Source organism: Abramis brama, assembly GCF_963993115.1.
Source record: "Abramis brama genome assembly, chromosome: 23".
In the NCBI taxonomy this organism is placed as follows: Eukaryota; Metazoa; Chordata; class Actinopteri; order Cypriniformes; family Leuciscidae; genus Abramis; species Abramis brama.
In genome coordinates, this window is record NC_139985.1 from 8200165 (window position 1) to 8215910 (window position 15746).

General features: G+C 37.3%; 1 protein-coding gene across 3 annotated transcripts in view; it reads right to left on the minus strand.

Annotated features, from left to right (window-relative positions):
• The window catches only part of diaph3 (diaphanous-related formin 3), a 339063-nt gene that overhangs the window by 75263 nt on the left and 248054 nt on the right, over positions 1-15746 (minus strand). The window lies entirely within an intron of this gene.

The window sequence follows — 15746 nt, forward strand, 5'->3', positions numbered from 1 at the left end:
ATTTCTAGATTTAAAAAAAAGTTTAATGCATTTACAGAAGTAATGCACATATCCTGGGCCCATATCCTGACACATGTAAATGGATAAATATTAAGTCCACTTAAGCCCATATACATATGCGCACACACTTTTTTTCTTATAAATTATATTTTATTACATGTCTACGGGGCTGTTGAATGCTTGAAACTGATTGGTTGATGAATGAATGTTCTAAAGTGTGCAATTATTTTCAGGAAAGCGCATGGCTAAGGCATATTTGTTCAGTGATTACTACCAAGAAAACAGATAGTAAAACCATAGATATAACGGTCTTCTCAAGTAACTGTACGAACTTCCATTCCAGGTAAAGCAACACCAACTTCCAGTTTTATCCGAATATAGACACGAATACTTTTGAGATTGTTACAAATACAGATATTGGCTCTGCTGCAAACCCCTAATATATATTTACACACACAACTCTTTCTGACTGGCCAATGAAACCCTCATTTGTTACTACCACGCCAACCCATAATTTTGTTGTCCTATTAAAGCATTTCACCATCATATCTAATATTTGTCCCATGGAAAAACCTGCTCTAAGAGGGGATTGACAAAAAGAAAAAGAAAAGTTCCTCGTAAATGGCTAAGGCAGATGTCGCTGTCTATTTTTTGCACAGCTCACAGATCTCCAACTGATCCATAGTTGGAGCAGTGGTCCCTTAAATGAGCAGGAAATATGGCTATTGACGGCAGGCCAAGACAGAGTATAAGTCACATGATAACGAGGCTTATTCCCCATTGCGTGTGGCGGATTACGGCCACAGTCTGCGATCACAGTAAATCCTGACGAGGGGAAAAAGATAGCGAGATGGAAGGTGGGTTAAATCAGCTTTCCTCTCCATGGCTCTGTGACTGTGCGCGCACAGAGCACTTTAAACACTTTCATTAGAATTAGAGGAGAATGAAAAGCAGTGGTGCGTGACCTCACGCTCTGTAGCATGGACATCAATATCAACACTAATACAAGAGGGGGATTCATAATGATCCTGCCCTTCCTTCAACACTTCTAATACACTGTTTGTGACTTGTCAGTTGTCACTGGTGTTGCCCCAAATGCAAATTTCTACACATTTCAAAACATTCTGCCAGAAGCCTAATTTGAGGGAACGTCTTCACTGATAGAGAAAATGAGGCAATTGAATAATTCACATTACATGCAGGGTAGGTGATTTGTTCCAGAAACATTACATGTATGTACAGTATATGTACTGTAGATACATCATCTGTGGAAGATGTAGGACCATAAAATGTTCATCCATTCATTGAATTCGGTCCGAATGCAATGATATGATGTCCTACCTGCCTGCGTACACACCATAACTACAGTAATTTGTAAGAGATGGAAACCTATGACGTTATACTTAGAACAGTTCGTGACACGAATTTATGTTTTTCAAACGCTGAAATAAATCTGCAGCAGTCAGGTGGTACAGGTCAGTGCCCTTGAAGTTGTTTATGTTCATTATTTTTGTAATGTTACGTACTTTGAGACATGAGGTAGTTTAACGTCGTCTCTTGTGATGCTTTTGTTTTCTCCCTGCTGTACGAGTTCATGTTTTTTTGTGTGTTTTGAAGGAGGCGTGGCTTTGGAGACGCTCTGAAGGGAGGGTGGGATCTCATGCGCTCAAAGCTAGCACACTATTGCTTGCCTCTCTGAAAATTGGCAACGGTACCTTTAAGCTTGTTTTGAGTCAGCAATTTGCTCAATTGGTCTCTGCTTTCTACACAGGAAGTGATGTTGGCGGTGCCCTGACCCAGGTCTTCTGCAGGTGGCTATAATGGGACACATTGGAACTGCACAGATGTTGTTTTATCGCTTCTAGGGCTGCACAAAATATCGAATTAAAATCAACATCGCGATATGGCTTACGGCGATTGTCAAATCGTGCAGGTTGCGATTTAAATAATTAAAATATATGTGCTACCGGTTTCAGAGTGAAGCAGGGCACGCATGTAAATGAACTAAGTGCCAAGCTTCACTCTGAAACTGACAGTGCACACTTTTAATTGTCGGCAACCTGTCAAAATAAGATTGATGGGCTGCTGTTTCTGTTAAAGACGCAATTATGACAAAGTAGTATGTCTCAAAGCTAGCCTCCTCTTCCACTACATACTCAAAAGTATGTACTTTATGGTCTAATAATGCAGTTCATGGATTCTCATCCGTGGAATGCGCCACTTCCGGTATTTCTCCAGTTACTCGACACGGGTAAATTGCAATCGAGGATTTTTAAAAATTGAGTACTCAAATTTAATCGTGGAATCGTAACAGTCCTAGTCAGTTTTTTTTTACAATATCGTGCAGCCCTAATCACTGTAGAAGCACTATACAGATAGAGGTCTTACCCAACATGCTTCGCTTGTGACCAGCAGCCTCATCTGAACCACATGTGACAGGTATGTCAATCCAACCTCTCGCGCAGTGGCCACCATACTCAGGTAAAGTATCGACAGCAGTTTAGAGTGAGATTGTCAGCAGATGCAACGATTAAGTCGACAGCGCCTCGGTGTACAACAGCTCTGACGCGAGTAAGCATTCAGGAGCAGATGGGCCAACGCTGAACGATGAGTGAACTAGTTATTAGATGTTCAATAACAGTTCCGAGGAAAATGTGCAGGAGGCTGAGGATGTTCCATTATGCCTCTTCAGTGGCATAATAGAAAATAATAACATAAGAGCGGGTCTAATCCCTGACTGAAAACCATGATAGAAGACTTACCGACAAGAACAAGCTCTTAGAGAAACTTACAAAACGTCACAACAGAAGAAATTCATGTTTCCACATTAAATGGCATTATTAAATGCTTTTATACACATAATTTTAATAGCTATACAAAAAGGTCAGTTTTTAAACTAAGCAAGCATAAAAGCATTGATGTTTTCTAAAGACTTATGTGCTGAATCCATTTATTCACTTATAGGTTAAAACTTACAGGTCACAAAACCTTTAATCTGTGGAAATTATAGTTTCAATTGTCTGAGAGACCTTAAAGGTTTTTTTTTTCTTTTTCTTTTTTTTAGCTTTTAGTATGAATATGTTAGCCTTAAGTAGTGTTGTTTTTGGCGGCCTGTTTTAATTTTAGTTTTAGTCTAGTCTTTGTGTCAGGCTGTCATTTTAGTTTTTATTAGTTTTAGTCACATTCATACTCTTTTTAGTCTAGTCAAGTTTTAGTCGACGAAAACTGATGACATTTTAGTCTAGTTTTAGTCAACGAAAACTGATGACATTTTAGTCTAGTTTTAGTCGACGAAAACTGATGACATTTTAGTCTAGTTTTAGTCAATGAAAATTGTATTTTAGTCTCTTTTTAGTAATGCGATTCTATTTAACCCAGTCAATATAGAATTTCAAACAAGGCTATCTTATTATAGGCTATTTAGTAGGCCTATATTTAGGGCTGTGACGGTGACAGGTTTTTTTTACCATAACTACCGGCGGTGGTTGGGGGGTTATTAAAAAAAAAAAAACTCGTTTTATATTTCCACACAAAGACGCGTGATACACTCTGCGCTTTGAGAGGGATGTGGGACACGAGCAGGAAAACACGAAGATATCGATCTCTTTATGATATCTTCGTGTTTTCTACTTGATGTAAATTGGTTTGAAGAGCGAATTTTATCCTCCACAAGGGCGAGATATTTAGGCTGTGTTTGAGATTGCGCTGCCAGAGAAAGTGAAACTAAAAATCACCCACACGTGTCAAACGCGCTTTACAACTAAACTCGCGCTCAATGTCTAATATAACAAGCACAAACTGTGTTAAAAAGAATTTGACATGCAAGTACAAATGTAGGCTATCTGTCCTACAGCGTTTTTCTACTTTACCACAGTAAAGAATACGAATATAATAGGCCTAATTAAAAGCGAACCAAGAAACGTTTATACCTTTAGAAAATGGGTGAGACGTGAGTGAAGATTTGGGAAAAGAAACAAGAGATTCCATGCAGGGATGAGTCACGATTTTTGGATATTCGATTAGTTTATTTAATTATAAAATATCGAATAGGTTGTGCGATTATACTCTAAAATAAAATCTCCATGTTCTGGCGCTGATGCGGTGACGTGTTCATGTAACAAGAGACGCTGCCAATAACGCACATAACAGCTGTCACAAAGAACCAGCAAAAGTAATGATTATGAATGTGTCAAATATATCAATGAGACATTTTAATAGAATAACTAATGGAGTAATATATGGTTAAATTCGCTGATAATCGGGTGACCAGATCGCAATCCAGAATTTAAAGCCGACAAAGCTATAGGTTCACGCACAACTCTCTCATTCGTCGTGACGTTACATTTCGTCTCGTCTCGTTTTGGTCAACGAAAATGAAGAGACATTTTAGCATAGTTTTTATTTTTTAAACCACATTTAGTCTCGTTTTTATTCGTCAACGATATTGCATTATACATGTATTTTAGTCATCGTCACATGACCATGCATTTACGTCTAGTCTCGTCTCGTTTTCGTCAGGTGATAACGGTTCGTTGACGACAATATTTCGTCATAATTTTCGTTGACGAAAGCAACACTAGCCTTAAGGTTATGAATAAGCTGGTTTGTTCCAAAATAATGACAAAATTCACATTTAGGAGATATAAGCATTCAAAACTTACAGTCTCTCACTTCCGCTAAAATGGATCACGAATTTTAATGACATCACCGCGGACTTCAGCTTCTCATCACATCTTCTGTCCAATTAAATGCTCTATAGAATCTAAAGCATCTCGCCCCCTATTCTATACATACCACCTGGCCAAAGCGATCGTTGACAGACACATCATGGAGCAATATGGGTTGGAGATGTGTGTTCGGTTGCTCAAACGCTCGAGGTTTATTCCGTTTTCCAATTTCAATTTATTCACACCTCTACAACCGAGTCCAACATATCATCAGCGCTAGAATTCACTTCCATGGTGCTGTCAAGTACCACTTGAAGTATTGTGAGGTAAACTAAACGCTATTGGCTATTTGAAAAGGGGGAGGAGCCATTCAATATGCACCGCCTTAGCTTCCTGTTTCAGTGGAAATTACGTCAACGCATTATACAAAGCTGCAAGTTCCAAGGCACTTCAGTGGTCCTTTAAAGCAGTGGTCTCTAACTCAGTTCCTGAAGGACTACAACTCTGCACAGTTTTGCTCCAACCCTAATCAAATACACCTGATCCAGCTAATCAAGGTCTTCAGGATTACTAGAAACTTCCAAGCAGGTGTTAATTGGAATTGGTTAGATCTAAACTCTGCAGGGCTGTGGCCCTCCAGGAACTGAGTTTGAGATCACTGCCTTAAGTCCTTTATACACACACAATATTGTGCTGATATTGATTATTTTCAATACAGTACAGTGGAACGCTAAAGATACAAGTAAATCTCACAATGCTGAATAAATACTGAAAAGGTGTAACTTCAGTCTGAATCAATAGCAATCACTGTAACGTACACACACCCCTGATTTATTCTAATGTAAATCAAAGCCACTGCCCGAGTCGTTCCCAGTATTGCTGATCTCACACAGTTTATAAAGCTGCCGCTGGCTATGAGAGCATCAGAGATACAGGGGCATGACCCAGCTTCTGTGCTGTGAGTGTGTCTGATGCCACAATGTGCCTCAACAGAGACGGATTTCCCTGCCACACTGCCGAAGGACTGTTCTGATTAATGGCACTTAAAGGGAGAGTTCACCCAAAAATTTTAATTCATCATCATTTACATTTGAAACGACCCATAAGACTTTGGTTAATCTTTGAAACACAAATTATTTTTTAATGAAACCTGAGAGGTTTTTGTCCCTCAATTGACAGGCCAGGTAAGTAAAACTTATAAGATCCAAGCAATGCAGATTGGTGAATGAATCATTCTTCCGAGTGAGATCCCCCCCCCAAAATTTAATAATTGATCTGATTTTTCCATAAGATGCCTATGTTCCATTCATTGATTTAATAATCTGCAGTGGTTGCCTGCTCATTGGAGAGAAAGTGAATGATGACTTAAATTTTGGTTTGTTTTTCACACACAGCTATTGTATGAATTGCTTTAATATCCTTAAGATACCAGTACTTTTTGTGTGTGTCTGTGTGTGTTTAATGGAATAACTTTTAGTAGTAATACGTGTTTGGAACAGCATCAAGGTGAGTAAATGACAGAAATAAAAATTTTGGGTTGAACTATTAATGACTTTTAAAGAGTTAACAGCATGGCAGTGACCGGTGAATTCTTACAAATGCACATACAAACACAAAGTAAAGGCAATGAGAGTTTAGGGAGAGAGAAAAAGAGAGCATGAGAGGATGGGGGTTACCACACACAGTCTTTGCTGTTAGTCATAGTCAGCATCTGTGTATGTGTGTGTAAATGACTGATGAGGGGTTAAGGGGAGAATCCTACACACAGCTGAGGTGAGGAAACTCCTCAGAATACACTATTCATCTCTCTGCACCCCACACACCATTACAAAGTGTTACTGATGAACCTGAACTGCTGGGCTTCGCTCTCTCCGGACATGCTGCACAATACCAGCCATCAACCACTATGTGACATACCCCTTTGCCGTCACTGGATACAGTGCCTAATCTGGCTCCATTCAATGCGTTTCCACTGTAGACATGATTGTTCTAGGTCAGAAGAAAACTTAAACATACAATCATAAATACACTAACATCAAGCCAGGGGATGGAATAACCTCCTCATAATGTAAAGTTTTCAAAAAATAAAAATAAATCAGTCCTTCTAGACCTGTTCACATTAAGGGCAATAACTATACCTATACAATTGTAATATCGTTGTAATTATACGAGAATAGTGAAGTCCACAACACAGCTATAACGTCACAGGGGAACGATATTGTTGGAATCACTTTCAGAACCATTTTTTTTTTCCAGCTGAATAAGGATAAATACATTGACGGCCAATCAAAATCCACCCTACTTTAAAGAGCTGGAGCATTAAAGCAGCAGACAACATTTCTGCAGCGCCTTTTATAATAAACTGAACGTTATCATGCATTGGTGAGGACACAAATATCATTCAAACACAAAGCAAATTGCAAATGAAGTGAGGTGAATTAAGTTGACACCTTATTTGTATCTGCGGTGCAGCATAACTACTATAATGACTTTATTTTCCGCATCTTAAATAAAACATCTAGAAATACTATGATTGTCTTTTTGAGATACTTATCATAGACACAAGAACGACTCTAAGAGTGTGTGTGTGTGTGTTCAGGTTTTGTGGTAACAGCATCACACCAGCTTTGGCCCAAGCATCATTTTGATGGAAAATGTGGAAACAAGGGAACAAAATGTTTGCATTTTGTTTCTCAGTCTCTGCAAACTTCTGCACTTGTATCTCTTTAAGTATTTAAATCAGCATTCACTGTGAGAGACGACTCCATGTGAGCTGAACAAAGTGTGTCGGAAAGAGTCTAAAATGCTGTTACAAGTGATTGATGTCTGGCAAACTCTAAACTCAAAGCCGGGGCTCTCATAAGACATGCCTTAATATAGATCACAACAGCTGCCTGCCTACCTCATATAACCCTGCTAATCTGATGAAGCCACTCTTTCTACAAATCTGCTCGGCTCCTGCCAAGCCCAATGTGTCTGATTAGACTCCGCCCACTCTCCCAGTCAATATGGGATAAAATTCCTCTCTTCTCATCTGCATAAATGGCCTTTAACTGTGTTTAGGTGGAGAGCGAAGGGAAAGAGATAAACACAGGGTGCAGAAATTAGGACGGAACTCTGCGGTCTCCCTTGGCCCAAAATTGTCTGTTTTCTCATTACACAGCCGCTCTCCATTTTCTAGTCATCGTTTGAACTCAATTACTGCAGTCTTGCCAGGAGTGAGGCCCTTGCTATTTCCCCTTTCATTCGCATCAAATTCAGTTTGACAGGAGAAAATTCAGGGAGATACAAACCTGCTATGAAGGGTTACAGTGACCGAAGCTAATTTCGCTACAGTAATAGCTTTGGCATTAGACAAACTGGTGCCATTTTGTTTACATTAAAAAGCAACTCAGACAAATTGGGGGGGGGGGGGGGGGGGGGGTTACTTCAGGCCTGATACTTCGCTCGTGTATTGGGGGGGGGGGGGGGGGGGACTTCAGGCCTGATACTGCGCTCGTGTACTTGGAGTGGATTGAGCATGCGTGCAAGCTTGTCGAGCGCACACCCCTTTTTCACAGACATCGCTGGAAAGTTTGTAGTTTGGTCAGATATGGCAATAGCAAAGAAAGTAAAATGAGGAGCATATTAATAACGTTAACTGACGATAGATAGATAAATAGATAGATAGAATATTCACTGTGCTATTAAATTGAAGATACAATATGATAGAGCAATAATATGAACATTGAAAGTAACAGTAGCTCCTACAATAGTGTAACAGGCATAATTAGGCATGAAAATAATTGAAGGAATATCTATTTGCTAAGCCAACTAAACTGATTAATATTATTCTGGTTTCTCTGCCCAATATGTTTTTTAATTACAAAATGCAATGAAAATAAAGGAATTGGTACTCTGTATCGCTAAGTACCTGACTCGTTCTGGAAAAAGTGGTATAGGTGCATCCCTACCTGACACAATACATGACTAACTAAACAAACTCTGGAACACACTGACGGCATATGGTAGGTTAAAGCACATAGAGGTCAAACACAACTGCAACTAAGTGCTATGCAATTTCTAGAATTGGCGTGAATCAATCTTATTTAGTTATTGGACTTCTAGGGGGTATGGACAGGTCTCCAAGGGAGGTGGCCTGCAGCTGCCCACTAGGTCTAATAGCGCAGCTCAACATCGACCAAAGACAAAACAGTCAATACAGTCAATCCTAGCAGCACCCTGCCTCTCTGTTTTTTCTTAATGCAGATTGCCAGAGCAGAGGGGATTCCCTCAGTTTCAGGTTGAGTCTTGGACTGGGTGCTGAATATATGGTATTAACGGTTACTCACCAAAAACAAATGGAGATGAAGTTGTAAATGCTGCTATAGGGTTGAAGAAGAATCATTTTGCAAAACTGCGGTAGATGTAGTTCGCCCAAAATACTACACATTTTCACATAATACTTTTACAAGAATATACTTTTACAACAGTTTTAACCAAATGCAGCTTAGTACTCTGGTGTGTTCAATTAGGGTTGGAGCTAAATTGCTGCAGGATAGTGGAGCTTCAGGGTTGGATTTGAAGTTATAGATGAGCTTGAAGACATCCTTGATAAATCAAATATGTATAAATAAATAAATAAAAATTATCATTGAGCTATTATCATGATGAGATGAACTATAATAAATCCTGTATTTACTGCACTGATAGCAGATTATATAAGCATTTAAATGACCTTATACATCATAAATAGCGATTATCGGTCTTGAATTCTCGCTTTATGGGTTGTGCCAAGGAGAGATGAACGGATGCCCATTTTCCATCCTGTTCTCTCTTTCTCTGCCTGCAGGTCATCCCGTGTTCACCCACTCTCCCTTGTCTGTCTGCCATTAGCCACGGTCAATTGGATTCCTGTCAGCACTGCCGAACTGCTGCTGGTCTATTTCAAACGGGTGGGTGAGCAGAGAGGGAGAACGCTCATACACACGCGCACGCTAAAAGACTCTGAAACACACAGTTCAATGTAAAATGACTAGCACCCTGTACACTAGGGGCTCAGAGCGAGCGAGGGCATGTCCAACATTAGCCTCTCTCAGAGTGTTAGCGATGAGGATCACAAAGAATGAGCCACATGCGACAATGTTCACCTGGTCAGTCTGTTATGAGGAGGGTTGTGACAACGCTTCAATGATGTGATGTGTTTGTGTGCCTATGTGTAACATTTTGGCTATTTCCTGACAAGGCAGAGCTGCCAGTTAAAGTTTAAAAGTCAACAGTAGAAATGAAAAGAGTGGTTGTTGCACAGCAACTCCCATGGTACAGGATTATAGGGTGTGATTCAGAGGTTTGGCAAGGTTTGTGTGACTCTTGAGCTTTAGCCTCATAATTAACTGCTCTTTAAAACAATTCACCCCCTTTGTAAGTTTTTGGGTATTTGACGTGCGAGGATGCATTTCCAAGACCAACCTGCAACTTAGAGCGAGGTGTGAAATCAAATTACTATTACTATGTCGCATAAGAATCCTGTCTCAAATCTTTGTGATTTTATACAACAACAAAAAAAACACAGACAACAATTTGTCCGCACATGTTTTTCAAGATTGTAAAACGAACCCTGGTAAAGCAGATCCGGCTACCTCTCAATACATTCCCAATACAAACTTTCTGCTCTGTCCTTCTATTTCCGATTCCACTCAATGGCTGTTTCAAAACCTAGTACCGTCTGGGTATCATAGACAAACAAAGCTGAAAAGGCATCATATTTGGATATTGTCGACCTTTCGGAATCACAGCAGCCTACATGTACAGTACAACTTTTGAAGACAAAATTCAGCCAACTGCATAAATCAAAGCTACCTACAGACAGCATTTTAAGCTTCATAAACATCCAAATCATAATTGTGATTATGAGTAGCCTGCAAAGCAGCATTTTCTGCATTACAGACACAGCCAAATCAGAGCTACCTACCTAGCCTGGATCATAAGGGAGTTTGCAAGATCATATCAAATACACCAACAATCAAGAGAGCACTTTACAAACCAGAGATACCTACAGTATCAATGCTGTAAATAAAAGAAAAACCTGAATTTAGCAATTTTTTTCCTAAAAATCCTTGAAACAATGAAAATTTACATTAGAAGCATAACATATTTAGTATGATATAAATAAAGTGTGATAAAGACAATATAATTAAATAAATAAATACCTAAATAAATGTAATTTATATCATCATTGTACTAAACCCAAAATTATTAGAATATTATGTGGATATTGTATGGTAAATATAATAAATAACATTAAAAATATAAAAAAATATATAAAAATACATTTATAAACATACATGCATACAAACAGGCACATTCAGTTCACATCATGATTATACTTACATATATTAAGAAAATATCTGGAAAAATTGTGGTAAATATATATTACATTATACATTATTATATTATAATTACCTATATTACAAGGTAAAAATACATCAGGAGCAACACTGTACAAGTTATTAAAGCTTGTTTTCATAGATTTTGATTATTTAAGTGTATTATGTCTTATTGCATTGGAAATTTTCTCATTGGTTTTAACTTTAATTAAAAAAAATGCCTGTGCATTAATACAAAATACACTTGTATTAAAGATGTTCTCTCAAAACTTAATTATTTACAAACTAAATATTTATAAATGCAATTAAAAACTAAAAAGTTTATGCAGTGATGGATATTGCTTCTCAAGCAAGTGTTGTTTGTTTCAAGGATTTTCAGATATTTTAATTACAAAATTACTGATACAATTTTTTCAGTGCAAGCAGCATTTTTGGGCTTCGTAAAAGTCTTTGAATGAAAATAAAAAGCCGGCTACCTAAACGCCATTTCTGAAAATTAAAGGCTTATACAAGCACTCAAATGTACCCAAAAATGCTGCAGAGGTAGCTCACTGGGTTTAGAGGCACAATACTCCTATATGGAGAAGTGAAAGGAGGTAAGGTGAGGTGGGATCTTCATCTCTCCCTACACAAATTCAATTATTCATAACAGTCTGATTGACAGGAATGGTCATTTGCTGCTGCTGCTGCAGCATTATTACCTTTCTTTTGTCCCCTCCTTTTTCATTTAATTCTCTGTGTGTCTCCTATATTAGTCTGTCTCATAGTCTCTCTTTTTGTCTTTCTTTTCTTTCTTCATTCCTGTCACTGTTCCACCCTAAGAAAGAGAATAGGAAAATGGGTCGAGAAAGTCGGAATGTGTGTGTCAAGTATGTGCCGGTGTTGCTGGGAATCAGTGGGGCAGCAGCCAAAAACAATCTCCATCAAAATGCAGACATCCTGTCAATGTCATTCTGCAGAAAAAAGCAGTCAGAACCGAAGAGAGCGAGCGAGAGAGATGTTATTGAGAGGATGACTAAGCATGCGTTGCTGCAGGTCTGCATGTGTGTGAGTGTTTGGTGTGCAGGAATGTGTGAGTGCATACAGTGTTTTGGTAAGGTGAGTGTGTGTGAAGGCCTGTAGCCTCCTGCTCTACTGCTGGTCCCCTGCCACTCCTCAGCATTGATTTAAACAAGCTGCTTCTGAGGGCTGAAAACTCACTGACCTGGAAAAGGGCAGAAAGAGGGAGAGAGTGAGGGAGAGACATTCTACATGAGGGTGAAGAACGGGCAGGAAAGAAAGAGAAGCAGAGGACAGGAAGAATGGGTTAGAGAAGAAAGAAACATTTGCATCTGGCTACACCCCTTTAAAATCTTGAAGCCACCGAGACTTAAAGTCAACATGAAACTAAAATTGACCACCATTTATTTTCTTAATTCATGTTCCTAGGGTTATTGTCCACATTGTAAAGTAAGTGAATAAATAAAACAATTTGTTAAAATATTATTTGAAAACAACAAATACATTTAAAAAAAAAAACCCTGAATTGTTTTACTCTTAAAATATGCCATATAACACAAGTAAATTGGATTGTAAATGCATTTGATGTCACTGTGATAAAAATGAATTAATTTACATTGTGACTATTCAAAAGCCATACGTTTATATATATATATATATATATATATATATATATATATATATATATATATATATATATATATATATATATATTAGGGCTGGGTATTGACACAAATGTCACAATTCGATTCGATTTCGATTCACAAGCTTGCAATTCGATTCGATTTCGACTCGATTCAATATTGATTATTTTGGATATCAGGTAGGCCTACAATACATTGCAAATTTTCTCAAGGAAAACAAATCTCTTAACTATTATTGTAAACTATGGGAGTCAGTTGTAGCCTATAGGCTTCATTAGCCTACTATAATATTGAAGGTAAAAATTAACTGATTTGTATGCAAACACTTAAAACACATTTATTTTTATAATAATAAAGTTATATGAAATTATATAAAAATTTATAAATTTCATAAAGTCATAAAACACTTTCCAGATTTATTCAAACATGCATTAAATATTGAAGAACATAAAAAATTATAATGAATATGTAATGTATGCTTAATTTTTCTAGCAGACTAACGAGTTTATCGTCGCTGGATATGTTTTTTTCTGAGGTAAATGTGAGGTTACATGACATTGTTTACTAACGTCTTTCCACAGTTGAAACACTTGATTGAGCGATTCCATGAGACATGATATGGACTTCGATAAGTTGTACGCTACCTTTTAACACACTTTCAGATGCTCATTCATGTTTATTTCGCACTGTAACTGGTGTTAAGGCGGAAGAGAAGATCATGTGCGCTCCGCGCTGCGGCTTCTCTTGAGATGAGCTGAGCCAGAGCGATCTCACACCACAGCGCCAAAACAGTAATTATGTTTTTGAATTTCGTAAGAAAATGGACGTAATTTGAAATCAGGGTTCCTGCAGGTTTCAGTTAGTCAAATTTAAGACCTTTTTAAGACATTTTAAGACCATAAAGATTGAAATTTAAGACCTACACGACGCATTGCCAAAAAATATTCAAATCAAAGAATTCATTTTATTTCAATGAATTCAGTAATTGAAAAAGCATTAACTTAATTTACAGATAAAGCAATCACATTAGTAACCTTCCAGACCCAACAACACGTGTCAGAGAAAAGAACAGAATCAGATATAATTTTTTTTATAGAAAATTGTACTTTGCATATTATAGGCCTACTGTAAAAAACACATAATTAGTTGATTTTAGTTGATCATAGTTGATCATAACTAGAGATGAAATGGCATGAACATTTCATTTAATTATTATAGTGCCAAAAATTATCACTTATCACAGAATCCTGTTCAAAAAGTACTAATACTACACAATGAAATCAATTCACCAAGTTTTATGTCTAAAAACAGCAAATAACAATTAAAATTAGCATCAATACGCACTAACATAAACATTAAAATAATACGATTAAAAATGATAGCCAGATTTTAAAAGTGTCTTGCAACATGTTATATACTAACATGTACAAGTTCAAATACAGTTGACAAAAAAGGTTTTTATAAAAAGATAAACCTCACATATTTCAGACTTTAATTTATCTTTTTTGACTCATTCTTTTTATAAAATATGATTTAGTGACATTTACAATACACTTTAGCTTATCTTTTATTATTAATAGTAAAATTCGGTCCGATTTTCCCGTGGCGTCTGTCGTTGCTATGCAACTCCACAATGACAAAAAAGTTTTAGTGGCTAATGGATTTCCACCGCCGAAAAACGCTTGCTATAGCTCTGTTACAAGATTTATTTACGGAGAAGAGAAAAACACCCGTAGTGTTTGGGTGCACCCGCATCCTTCATGTCTTTTTTCATGTTGCTGCGCCTGGAAAAAAAACGAGCGCGTCGCTTCAATTATAAGTGCGCTTACCGCGCGCCTACATTTGAATGAACTTGAGCGCGAAAAAGACGCGATATGTGAACTGCCTCTTGGCGAGCGACTTCGATACTTTTTTGCTACTTTGTAATAACTTAATGCGGCCAGCGTTTCTGGAAATGAACGAGGGTAAAATCTTTTTTAAGACCTGACTAAACGAAATTTAAGACCGCGGATGAAAATCTGGCTGTTTTTAAGACGTTTTAAGGCCTTAAATTTAAAGTTCAGAATTTAAGACATTTTAAGACTTTTTAAGACCCCGCGGGAACCCTGTGAAATATGAGACTTTGTTTCATATCAATAATAACAAAGCACAAAGATTATTGCGATTTATTGGATGGGATGCGCGCAACAATGTTCCATTCATTCATCAACTGAAAACAGGATGACTAATCGATTCTTGGGATTTAAGAATCGATATCGTTTCGTAAAAATGAGAATCGATTAAAATCGAGAAATCGATATTTTTTTACCCAGCCCTAATATATATATATATATATATATATATATATATATATATATATATATATATATTAAATAAAGTATTCGATATTTTTTTACCCAGCCCTAATATATATATATATTAAATAAAGTATTAAATACATTAATTCATTAAATAAATCAATGTAATTTACATCATGATTGCACTTATATTATATTGCCAATATTAATATAATATAATATAGTATTTATATTATTATTAATATAATCCATTATACTTATTTTTCTATTTTTTATTTTATTTTCAGAAGACCCAAGTTTGAAAACCCCTGGTTCAGACAACATATTGTTGACAATGAATTGACAGTGTATTTCCTAAAGTTTAACACGTATTGAATGAGCTGTCCCTCAGTGTCATTTTTGTTTGTGTCAGCTGATCAGCATCCAAACCCAGTCTAAAATCTATTAAGCAAAAACACAACCAAGAATCATCCTTTTGGTCAATTACAACCCCTATCCTGCTCACTGTTGCCTTGTTTCACGGCGAGTGTGAAAACTCAGTCTGACGGAGTACAGCACAGGCTGCTCGTCTGGAGTGCAAGTTCTGTGTCCCTCGCTGCACCGAGAACAGGTTTCAAATGTGCGCCACAGGAGTGCATTATCATGCATCTGATGGTGGACCCGCCGTCAGCTCATTCCCCAAATTTCAGCATTTCCATCATGAAATCATTTAAAATAATAAAGGCAACGAGATTCGTCTCATCACTGTAGCAGCCAAGTGGAAAATAACTTTGC